We start from the raw sequence: 12,015 nt of genomic DNA, 5'->3' as shown, positions 1-12,015 counted from the left end.
TAGTGAACCTGGGTATAACCTACATATGTACATGGATTGGTATATAGTGAACCTGCGTATATACTCTTCTTTCTTCATTCTTTGTAGTATGATCATCAACTCTTTTCTACTGACCTTCTGCACTATGATCTGTCGTCTATGTGAGTTGCCGTCAAGGACAACACTTGTATCATAATGACAACACAAGAAATATATGCAAAGGCAGAAATTCAATTGGATTGGCCTGAAACTCAGTCCACGACTACTCTGTTATATACCTAGGGGGGATAATATGGGGTACCAAGGGAGGTACCCAAGGTAATAATGTAATAATGGGATGGGCCATAGTAATAAATAAGGTGGTTGACCCATATCATGTAAGGGACCACAAGTAGTTAATAATAATGTAATGGGCCCATGGTATTAGTTGATGGTATGAGGGAACCATGGTAATGACCCATGGTATTGTATGTATGAGACCTATATAGAGGCTAGAGACTCCACATGGATATAGTGAAGAATTATTGTGTGAACAAGCATATGGCTTATGGAGTGTTCTCCTTCCTTAAGGAGTGAATGTATAGTGTTGCCCTACCTTAAGGGTTTGATCAATAAAGAATCATTTCATATTATTTCTGGGTTTATTTACATTGTCTTATATTTTTATATCAGATCTATAATACTTCTGGGTTAGATCTACAACAAGTGGTATCAGAGCTACAACAAGTGGTATCAGAGCTATAACAAGTGATATCAGAGCTACTACAAGTGGTATTAGAGCTATAACAATATAACCCAGAAGTATTATAGATCTGATATAGGATGTTAGAAGGAAGGAACGAAGAAGAAGAATAGAGGTAGTGGGAGGAGGTAGAAAGGAAAGCAGGCTTCTATTAACAAGAAGAGGAAACCACAACAGAGGCATGGGATGTTAGGGAGGCCACTGGAGCTATGAAGGATATGGATATTGATTGAGTTGCTTAAGGGATGAGCAACACTTTCAATAGGGGGGTGATGATGAGCCTAATCATTGGGTAATTATATGAGCCTTAATTCATCTCCTATCTTAGTCAAACCAACTTTTCTCACAACTTATTACATGTTTTTTATTATATTTTGTTTATGAGATGAGTTAGAGTTGGATATTATGCCTAGTGGACTAATATGAATGGGACAAAGGAGAGGGATTGTAGGAGGTAAATCCTCATCATTTACTTCTCCTCCATTTGAATACTCCTCCATCCATCACATTAGCTTGGAGTGCAAGTAGCCAAGCCATGAGGATTAGAAGGCTTTCGAGCAAGTGAGAGACAAAGAGTTATTTTATATCGAGTTCGAGAGCTGAGCCTCCCTGATTTTAAGGAAGTCATTATGGACTTCAGTTGTATAAGTAGAGAGGCCTAGAGCCTCATTAGGGTTCAAATTTTTGTTGTAAAACTCTAAGCTATTTTCGAGCTCCAGACTTGTGAAAGTTTTATTGATGTAATTTTTTGTTTTGGTAATAAGAATGAGTTTTCTTTTGAGCCAGCACTGAGTTAACTCAGAGAGCTGAAGCTCTTGGGTTAGGGCCCAACCCTAGCAGCCAAGGCTCCTCTTTCTTGTATCTGTATGTTTAGATTAGTCTCATAACTTCATTGTTAATTTGGTTTTAGATTTGTTTTCCTTGCAAGTAGTGTAGATTGGATTGGTTGTTTATTAGTTTGGTTCCATTTGTGCCTTACTTCAGTAGTAGGTTAGCAGGGATAAAATGAGTACTACAAGGTTCTCAGTGGGTGTCTTAGCCTCATTTCTTCCCTTTGGGATCATCATTTGAGGAAGGGACCCTTATTCAGCCCCAAAAACACAAATTTCTATTTCTTGCATAAGCTTTAGAGGTTACTGTATTTAAGTTAGCATTTGATCAGTTTTGCAAAGTAGTATTTCAATGCCATCTATTCTATATTCACTCTTTCAATAGATCTCATCCATGCTTTCATTCATTTCAACAACTTTCCTCATGCATAATGTAGATAGTTAGTTCATTAATTCTGCTTTTCTAGCTTATGCGAATGCTTTTTGTTTACATAGCTTTTGGGAATTATACATGTTTTATGCAGTGTAGGTGCTTTCATAGCCAGCAACCACCTTCCACTCCATCCGCCATAGTCTTTCCTTGTTTTCACCATTATCTTCACTAGTTTTCATCATTTTTCATAGAAATTCTTCCAAGCACATTGAGTGAATCCAACCATCCTCTATCTTTGTAGTTGACTTCAGAGTGATCCTAGACCTTTCCTAACTTCATTCCACCCATATACCACATTCCCTAAGCCTTCCATCACCTCCAACACCTACCATTTTTTTCTTGGATGTATCCTATAGGTTTACAGGGAATCTTGTAGGTTTCTAGTACATCCTGTAGGTTTTCCCGAAATCCCCTGTTTTGAGGTCAAATTGAGAGAAAACCTCTAGGAAGTCACCAAAAGCCTCCCAAGGGTCTCCCACATCATCCAACCATCTCCTAATCCTTCCATCCATCCTCCAGCATCCTTAATTCACCTGCCACATCACCAAAAGAAATTAGTTTGCATACTTGATTTTGCACGAAAAGACAAAAAGACAAAAACAAATTTATTTCAGTCAACACATATTTCATGAAATTTGGAATTAAATAGTGGATTTGGAATTTTGAAATAACCAAAAAAACTCAATGTTAATGATGCCCTTGTATAAAATGTTTCCAATTTTAATGAAATATGGGTTAGTCTCTTTATTTGCACATTAGTGATGTTTGATGCTTCTTATGTCCATGCTTAGATAGTAGCAGTTGGTTCACGATAATTTGGCATTATTGCAAAGCATAGTTTCTTGGCAATTGATTAGGAAATGATGTGATTTAGCATTGAATTTCGGTCTTTTCCGTTATTGTAGTAGAGTAGCTATCCCTTAGAGAAGATTTCCCTTTCTTCCATCAAGAAACCAAGCTTCTCTGACTCCATAGAAGTCTAGCTTGAAAACCCTAGTGGTCTCTCGCTAGCTGAACCATGACAAAAGGCAGAACCATCACTATTACTTATATATATAGCACTGTCACCTCCAAGTGTGTACAAACCTTGGGTTGAAAAAGTAAAGATGGTAGCCCAGGAGTTGCAACATTCTTGTTGAAATAATGGCACTCATCACTTGGCCTTGACTCACTCGTAAGGGTTAAGTTGTTGCACTCAGGTTAATCTTAACCCTCCAATGTGTTTTGACTTAACTGTTGAATGTTTATGAAGGAATGCACTAGATATGTTCTTATTATAAATTGGGTTTCTTTTGCTTTCTTGTATAAAAGGAGTTGGTTATTTTTCTTTATGGCCATTACCCATTTATGAAACTATATGATCTAGAGTATAAGAGGAATATGTATAAGGAAATATTTTGTTTTCCCCAAGTATAAACTTGCATTTCATTTAACTTTGGATATTTGGCTACATTGTATTTACAATAAATGTATTACTTGTCAAAATGTTGTTTACAATTGATATGATTGGTGGTAAAAAAAATTATCGAACTTTGCATGTGTTTTTTTTTTAAGAAAAATGTTACAAACATTTCTTTCATTTAAACTATAAAGGGATTCAACCTATCCACTTTGTTCTTACTTTCTTTTAGTTATTACAGAATTAGAAAACAGGTCTCAAACCAACTATTTGTAATAATCTCATCTTTCTTCAATGTAATATCACAATAAATTCTTTTATCAACATTATTCACATATAAAACAAGATGATTTTATATTTAGTCATAAACCCTACTATATATCATATGAATAGATACAACATTATTACTTGTAGTTTCGAAGGTTGGTGGGACCTGTCTTTGAGACCTGCCATAGACCTTCTAGTCCTATGTATTTAAGAATTCATGATTATTTCAGATAGATGGATAGATATATGTTTTTTCCAGTAAGGCTTGGGACTAACCTAATTCATTCACAATATTATATTTTTTCTTTACCATATTATAGTATCATTGTTAAACTCAAACATTTGCACAACATAACATGAAATAAATACATATAGAAATAGTTCCAAACCATATTTCATTTCTCTATTTTCCAATAAGTTATCCTTCCATGAAAATCACAATGGGAAAAAGGATGCTCCACCTAACCAATGATAACTAGTACCTTCTACCAAAACTCACCCCCGAGCTAGTTTCACATCCAGAATAGTTTTTCTTAATATTGATTGTACCAGGTCCAACCTAGGACATTCTCAGACCACGCCAAGTCTAGTCTAAGGTTTCACTGACCACACAGGATACAATTTTGAATTCCATAGACAAAATAGTTCAAGAATTCCTTTTTTGCAACATCTTGCCTCCCTCAACAATGTCCAATCTTAGGGTATCAATCTAAAAACCTTTTCTTTCCTCTCTTGGGCCCCCTCCAACCAGGCTCTAAGTTCACAATATTGCCTTAGGATTTTTCCCTCCTTGCCCTCTTTTCTCCCTTTTCTCTAACTGAGACAATTTATCTCTAGGGAGAGGAATCTGGGAAGGAAATAATCTATGCCCATAATTGTCTTTTAACTGTCTAGAATATGAAACTCTCTTCCAACATATGTTCCCACAATAATTTTCATGGCTGAATAGATGCAATATTATATTAATGTAAAATTATAAAATAAACATTTATGTTTATCACTTATTCATACTATGCCTTTAACATGGCCCCCAGAGTCTTCCAAGTAACTTTAGCAAAAGTAAATAGAATATTCACAATTTACTGATTGTATTACATCCCTCCCCGCCTCAAAAGAAACACTATCCTTCGTGTTTTCCTATCCCTTAAAACAATTTTGGATATGTATCACACATACAATTATCATCCTCCTAGGTAGTCTTTTCCAAGCTGATGTGTTTCCACTACACTTTAACCTGGGTGATTGCTCACTTCCATGGCATAATTTCTCTCTGATCGAGAATGCACAGAAGCTTGACCAGGAATAATTTGTTCAGTTCCAACTACATCCACAATCATTATGGTTATCATTAGTTTCCATCAATCATTATTTAAGAGACATATATATAGTCATTTCAAAATAAATAAATAAATACTTAGACATCCTACCAATTAATAATATGCTTAGGATTATGTATGTTTTTCTTTAACAAAGAAACATCAAATACATTGTATATGTGTATAGGACTAGGTGAAGTTAGATGATAGGCCACAAGCTCAATCCTGTAAAATATTTCAAAAGGGCCACAGAATTGCGGAGCCATTTTCGCACAAGTTCCCCATCTTAAAGTGCTCCATTTTTTTTTCTTCCTTTTAATGATTTAACCTTTACGTACATATGATCACCTACTAGAAACTCTTTGTAGGCTCATATTTTATTGATTCATCAATATAAGCACATCATTATTTGCAATAGACAATAATAGATTATCATGCACCTTTATCTAATGGACATTCTAGTAATTGTCTTTACTTCCAAATCCCAACATGAGATTAATTAATTACCTTATTATACCACTCACACAGTAATCATATTTGTTATCATTATCATTTTTTTTCAAGGAAAATTTTCTTTATCTTGGGCCCATGATAACTCACCACCAATGATTTGTCCTTTAGGAAGCATCATAATTTCATAATATCAAATATGCCACAAAAAAGCATTACCAAGGTTCAATGAAAATTACTATTATTATTGCCCTTTTTTTGAGTGGACCTAGACATGTCCGCATTAATTATTCATCAGTTGTTTCATGAAAAAATCTTGATTAGGTTTTTATAATTCAATTGGTTTTCCTTATTTTATTATTTTCCTTTTGATCTTTCCCAGTAGACCATCGAGGCCAAAAGAACAAGGCAATATTAAAATAAACCAATATTACAATTCAAGGGACAACCTAAAGTAGTATGGGCATGCTTAAAATCAACAAAAGATAGAAATAAAATTACATCATCAAATCCTACAACCATATTCTCTGACATGCCTCACTTATAAGTTTCTCACAACTCTCTTCTTGGGTTTGCATCCCTCTCTATTATGCAAATTATTGATTAAGGTGTTTGAAGGTTACATGTGCCTCCTTTTTTTTAGGTGCAATCAACTATGGGGTCCTTTCCCCTTCCATCTTTGTTCCTGTCAGCTTCCTCAATAGATCATGTTAGTGCCGTTATCTTGCTATAATGATTTTGTAAGCATATGTTCATTCTAATCAACCATTTGAGTAACTTAATTTATGTCTATAAAAGTCATATTTAAGTTATTTAAGGTACGTATCTAGAGTACCATTGACTGGTGGCATGTTGCACTTTCCATATTGGCACATTAGATGGCAACAAGCATAGGTAATGATTTCCAATATGCTATTGGCATTCTCTTTATGATGGCTTTATTTTTTCTTAGGATTATGTGCCACATTTTCTTTTGTTACCTTACTTGGTTATCAGCTTGTTTTTATCACATTTTACCTATATCCATTATCAATCCTTTAATTCACATTAAGATAATAGACTCCTCAAAATATTTAATATACACATTTATTGTCATGTGTACCTAATATACATATATATACATATTTTCCTATGTTGTCCTTTTTTAGCTTATGATTTTTCCAAAATTCTTAAGCAAAAGCATTAGACTAGCAAAGACCAAGATAAGATTTCCCCCCTTGTAGTTTACAACTGTATCATTTGGCCTCATTATATATTTATATTTTTTTCTTGCAGTTCTGCTAGACTGCTCATGGAATCTAGCCTACATCTATTCATGTTCATCCTACTGTACCAACTCAGATCAAATCTTTAGATATTAGAGTTGAAATTAATAATCATATCAATCAATCAAAATTCTCTTGTTATATTGATTTCAATCAATTTTAGTTTTTTCAATCTCGCAACGGTTATAAAATATACCAATTAGCAAACCATTCCATGATTTGGTGTCACGAATCTATACCTTAAACAACATCGAACCCTCTGCATCCATCAGGTACAGGAAATTCAAAAGCTATCTGGAATTTTTTTTTTATATTTTAGGGGCCATTGCATTCCCTTCCTAATAAATTTCCATATTTTTGAAATTGACTCTAATATTTCTCACTTTATACTTATTAAATTTGGTGTAAATCTAGTATATGTTTTAGTATCATAACACTATTTCAATGTGCTTCCATGTTTATTTTTTGTCTTCGAGTAACCAGGATACAATTATCATGTCACTTTCAACTTAAAAGTCTCAATTATGTTGCTTACTTCACTATTTTTGAGACTAATCTTCTTCCATCACAAGCTATTATAAATGTTTTATCACAACTTACCTCCATTTTGCTTGTTATTAAACAAGAATTTTATCTGGAAATTCTACTACAGTTCTCAATTACTTGACTTTTCATTTTTTTTTTAATAAATAAAAATTATTGATCTTGCTATGTGCCCCAATTCTTGACTCATTCTTGTGTAACTTGTTTGGGAAAAATCCGCCTTCATTCAATTCACATACACTAAAGTTCCAATTATCAAAATATCAATTCTTATGATTTCTTTTACTAAAGGAGTTCAAAAATATTTCTCTTTGAAAATATAACAACTGTAATATGCCAAAATATCTCACTACATACAAGAAACCTTACAATTTTAAAACATTACCAAATGGTATTAACTTATATACAATCCTCCATGCTGATGGTTTTCGCCAATTATTATGCTGTTGTAACCAGTGTTTCTGTGGCTCCCTTCATGAAGAGACTTTCCAATGAGAAAGTTCATTAATTCCCTTACCAGTATTTTTTCATCAATCATGAAATCCAAGCTTACTTATAACTGTCAGTTATTACTGCATTGGACTTATTTATACTTGAGTTATATTGTTGACATATAGGTTTGTATCTTTTATTGTCATCATTGTCGATATCTACCATGTCACTTGCTAGTGCTTAATTTGGTGAAAATGATTCCAACCATTCCTACCAATCACCCAAGATAACCCCAATGGACTCATATTTATACATATTTTTTGTAATCATAAGTGTTCTATATCTCCATTCAAATTTGACAAAAGTTATCATTAAATATGCCCATACGGCTTCCTCAGGTATACCAATACACCATATATTTCACTTTATGTATTATAGGGTTCTCAATCCCTTTATTCCCTTTTTTGATTTCTATATACACTTTATTTTGTGTATATTCTTTGTTTTTTTTTACTTGCGATGGTTTTCCAATCTATATATATATATATATATATATATATATATATATATATATATATATATATATATATATATGTATATATATATATATATATATATATATATATATATATATATATATATATATATATATTTTTAAACATACAATGTGCTTATTATTTTGAGTGTTTCACAATGTTGATATAGCCTCCTTCCATTAAAGAAATTTTGAGGTCTAAAATGGGCCTCAAAACAAAAATGTACAACCGAAATCAACTTTATAGGAACCAATAGGATTCAAGATGATGATGTCAACCATGGGGGGGTGATTCACCATTTTTGGAGTAAAAAGGTAAAAAGATTAAAAATAAAAAAAATAAAAAACTATTTTTTCAACTTGTATTTTCAGCTTATCTCCTTACAATTTTACTCAAATTTCGAGCAGGAGCACTCATTGGATGAAAAATTTAATTCCTTATCCAAGGATTATCCATGTTGCATATTTTCGATGGACCCTACTACATGAAAAATGAGAAATACATGAAAAACGCGATTGCAATCACATTTTTTCATGTATTTCTCATTTTCGTACAGCAAGATCCATTGAAAGTATGCAACATGGGTACTCTTGGGATGAGGAATTAAATTTTGCATCCAATGAGTGTTCTCGCTCGAAATTTGAGTAAAACCATAGAGAGATAAGTTTAAAATATGAGTTGAAAAGTTTTTCCCTCTAAAGTTTGATGATGTAATCTAATCTTATTTTATTATTTCCACTATTATTCTATAATATTCCTTAGGAGGCCCATTTTGGACCTCAAAATTTCTCTAATTCTTTCACTACTATATATTGAGCTAATTTTCGACCACTCTTTATCTCTATTGTGATGATCATTCGTAGTTATAACGGCGAAAAAGAGATTTAATGAAACGTCGAACATTTTACAATCATATTTTCAACATCTCCTTGACCATCAGAATTTCAATGGAAATCATCATTGCAATTCATGGTGTCAAAATTTAGATGAAAATCGTTGTTGCATTTCATTTGAAGACAACCTATTTTGTGTCGTTGAAATTGCGATGTTAAGGGGTGGAAATTGCAACGTTCAAGCATCAAAGTTGTGACATTTATGTGTGGGAATTGTGATGGTTAGCATTGAAATTATGATGTTGATCCATCGAAATTGCAACGTTTAGGCATCAAAATTGCGATGTTTAGGTATCAAAATTGTGATTTCAGAAGGTTCTTCGGAATTCCAATGAATCTGTAGCTTTAAAACAAAATAGCTTATGAGGATGGTTTAAGTTCATCCTTTTTCCTCCATTCGTACCTAAAATATTCCTAGGTTTGACTAATTGTAGCTTTTAAACCCTACATATGGATTCATGATTTAAAATGCCTAGAGTTGTATAGATTTTCCATATGGTTACTTCTCATTGGTAGCCAATGCCTCTTGTAAGGGAAATTGAAGCACTTGCTATTTCATCCATTTTGTGAAATGAAACTGATCAATATTAGAAAAGGAAAAGACTAAACAAGTATTCAATAACATGAAATTGCATTGAAAGTAGTTTTTTAAGACATCCAGAAAATCCATTTATAGTGAGCATCCAAAGGTGAAGCTTCCATTATATTTGAATATGCTAATATAAACAATGATATGACCATGCAATATTTATACAGTGATGATGATGATGTAGATAAGACATCAAATCTTGACTAAGTATTATGTTTTATTTTCATTTTTGCTGGATAGCGTTATCAATAATTAGTTGCTACTAATTTGGGAAATATCAATGAACAATTTTTTAATGTACTTACTTTAAAGTTTTGATCCTTAAATATTTTGACCTTTGACCTTTGAAAGTTTTGTCTACGTGTCTAAATCTACTATGGATGAAGGATGGTGAGATAGTTCCAATAATATAGCCATTGAGGAACAAGTGTACTATTAAGGGAAACGAGTCTACCCATAATGGGTGTCACAAAGGCATTATATTTTGAAGTAAATTTGTTACAGTTCTAAGATCTGCAACAAATTCTTAAACAAATAACAAACACATCCAAAAATGGTCGCATGATGTTCTACAAGTTAAGGGTTAAATAAAAAACAATTAAAAAATGACCAGGGGATATTAAAAGCCAATGTGCACATTGCAAGGTTAGGTTGTTGTTTAAGTAGTAGACTAAAATGAGTTTTAATGAGATCATAATAATGGTTTATGACATGAGAAAGGAAATTCATTTTATGTTGTGGGGCATTAAATACAACAAGGTTGGGTTTACTGCCTAGAAGGAGGACTCATGCTCTGGGTGGTCAAAATTTTGTAAAAGGAGAATCAACCAAAGTTGAATGAATAGAAATTAGAATAGAAGATATCTAGAATGTGGCAAGTTGTAATATTTTATAGTAGTATAATATTAATTTAATTATGTAATATGATTTGTATCCTGACAAAGACCTTGAGTGATCCTCAAGTAATACATCATAAATTTTGTGTATTGTCTTTAATAGTTCATCTAGAAGTGAACTTGTCATTAAAAAGATTCATCTCTTATAGAGTTTGATATCTAATGTATTTTCCCAATCATCTAGATGGCACTTGTAATGTGTAACTAGCTCAGAGATCCTTTGCAGGGTGTCATTCATCTAATAGTTTTCTACTCTTAAAAAGGAACTTCAATGTTTCAATTATAGAAGAGAGAGGATTAATGTTGGGGAAACACTAATTTTTAGTTATTAATTCTTATGTCTGCAAATTGGCACAAATTATTTTTGTTTGGTTATCATCACCTTGCACCATCTATGGCCCATAACAAACGGGAAATGGTTGATGCTTTATATACCCCACTTTAGTTTCTACCCCATGAATCCTAGTGCCATAAAAATCCAATGATCATCTTGTGGTAGAGCTATTACTTCACTATTGTCAGTTATTTCATATTTAACGTTAATTTTCTAACAATCTCTCCAAAAGGACTACGTGACTATAAATCAAATCCCATTTTAGTATAGTCCTCCCAATCATAGTCAATAAATTCAACCTCAAGCTACTATAACTACATTTGCTTGAAGGATGTGACAACAATAGAAAGCCACTAGTCCTTCAACAAAAGGGGTATGGGATGCAGTGTGTTTTTTATCTGGAGGCCGGGAGAAATGGGATGGCCCCTCCTTGGTTGAATGACTTAATAAAAGTGGTTGGTTGGAGGATCCTTCAATGTCAGCTTACAAGGCATTTTCTTGTGTGGTCTACTGGGCCATTTGGACTCCCAGGAATGCTTTCACCTCCTTACAGGATGAATTTTGCAATGTCGAATTCATTTATTAGGATATAAAATTGTCCCCAAAACCAAACATTCCAAGATAAGTTGAGTCCCTTGACATAGAAAATTAGGTCATTGAAACTTCTTCGATGGGGCTATTCAGGCTAACCATACTTTGTGCAGAGCTAGTGGTGTTTTTATTATGTTGATATTAGGAAATTATCCTTTAAGGTTGGATTAGGAAGGAACATAAACAAATGAAATGGATTATGAGTGTTGGTTGCACTACTTAGAATTGTTATGGAGAAAATTAATTATACACTTTAGGTTTATAAATATTCAAAACTAGTGATAGACTAGGTAAAGGGGACTTCCACCTACATGCTAGATTTAGTGGAGCAAAGGAAGGATGGAGATCATCCTACAACATCCGGATTCATGCTCACCTAATTAGTTTCAAATTTCTTTATATTTCATATAGTTACAAGACTATGATGGGAAACTCGAACAAAGACTATTACTATTTTTGTATTGTGACCTATAATAGGGATCTTAATCTTGTCTAGTCTTTGAATTTTTGCATTTTCACC

This window comes from Pinus tabuliformis, chromosome X, assembly GCF_031772625.1.
Source record: "Pinus tabuliformis cultivar Carrire ecotype Pingquan chromosome X, CPIR1, whole genome shotgun sequence".
In the NCBI taxonomy this organism is placed as follows: domain Eukaryota; kingdom Viridiplantae; phylum Streptophyta; class Pinopsida; order Pinales; family Pinaceae; genus Pinus; species Pinus tabuliformis.
The sequence above is the reverse complement of the archived record's forward strand: the minus strand, read 5'-3'. Positions refer to the sequence as shown.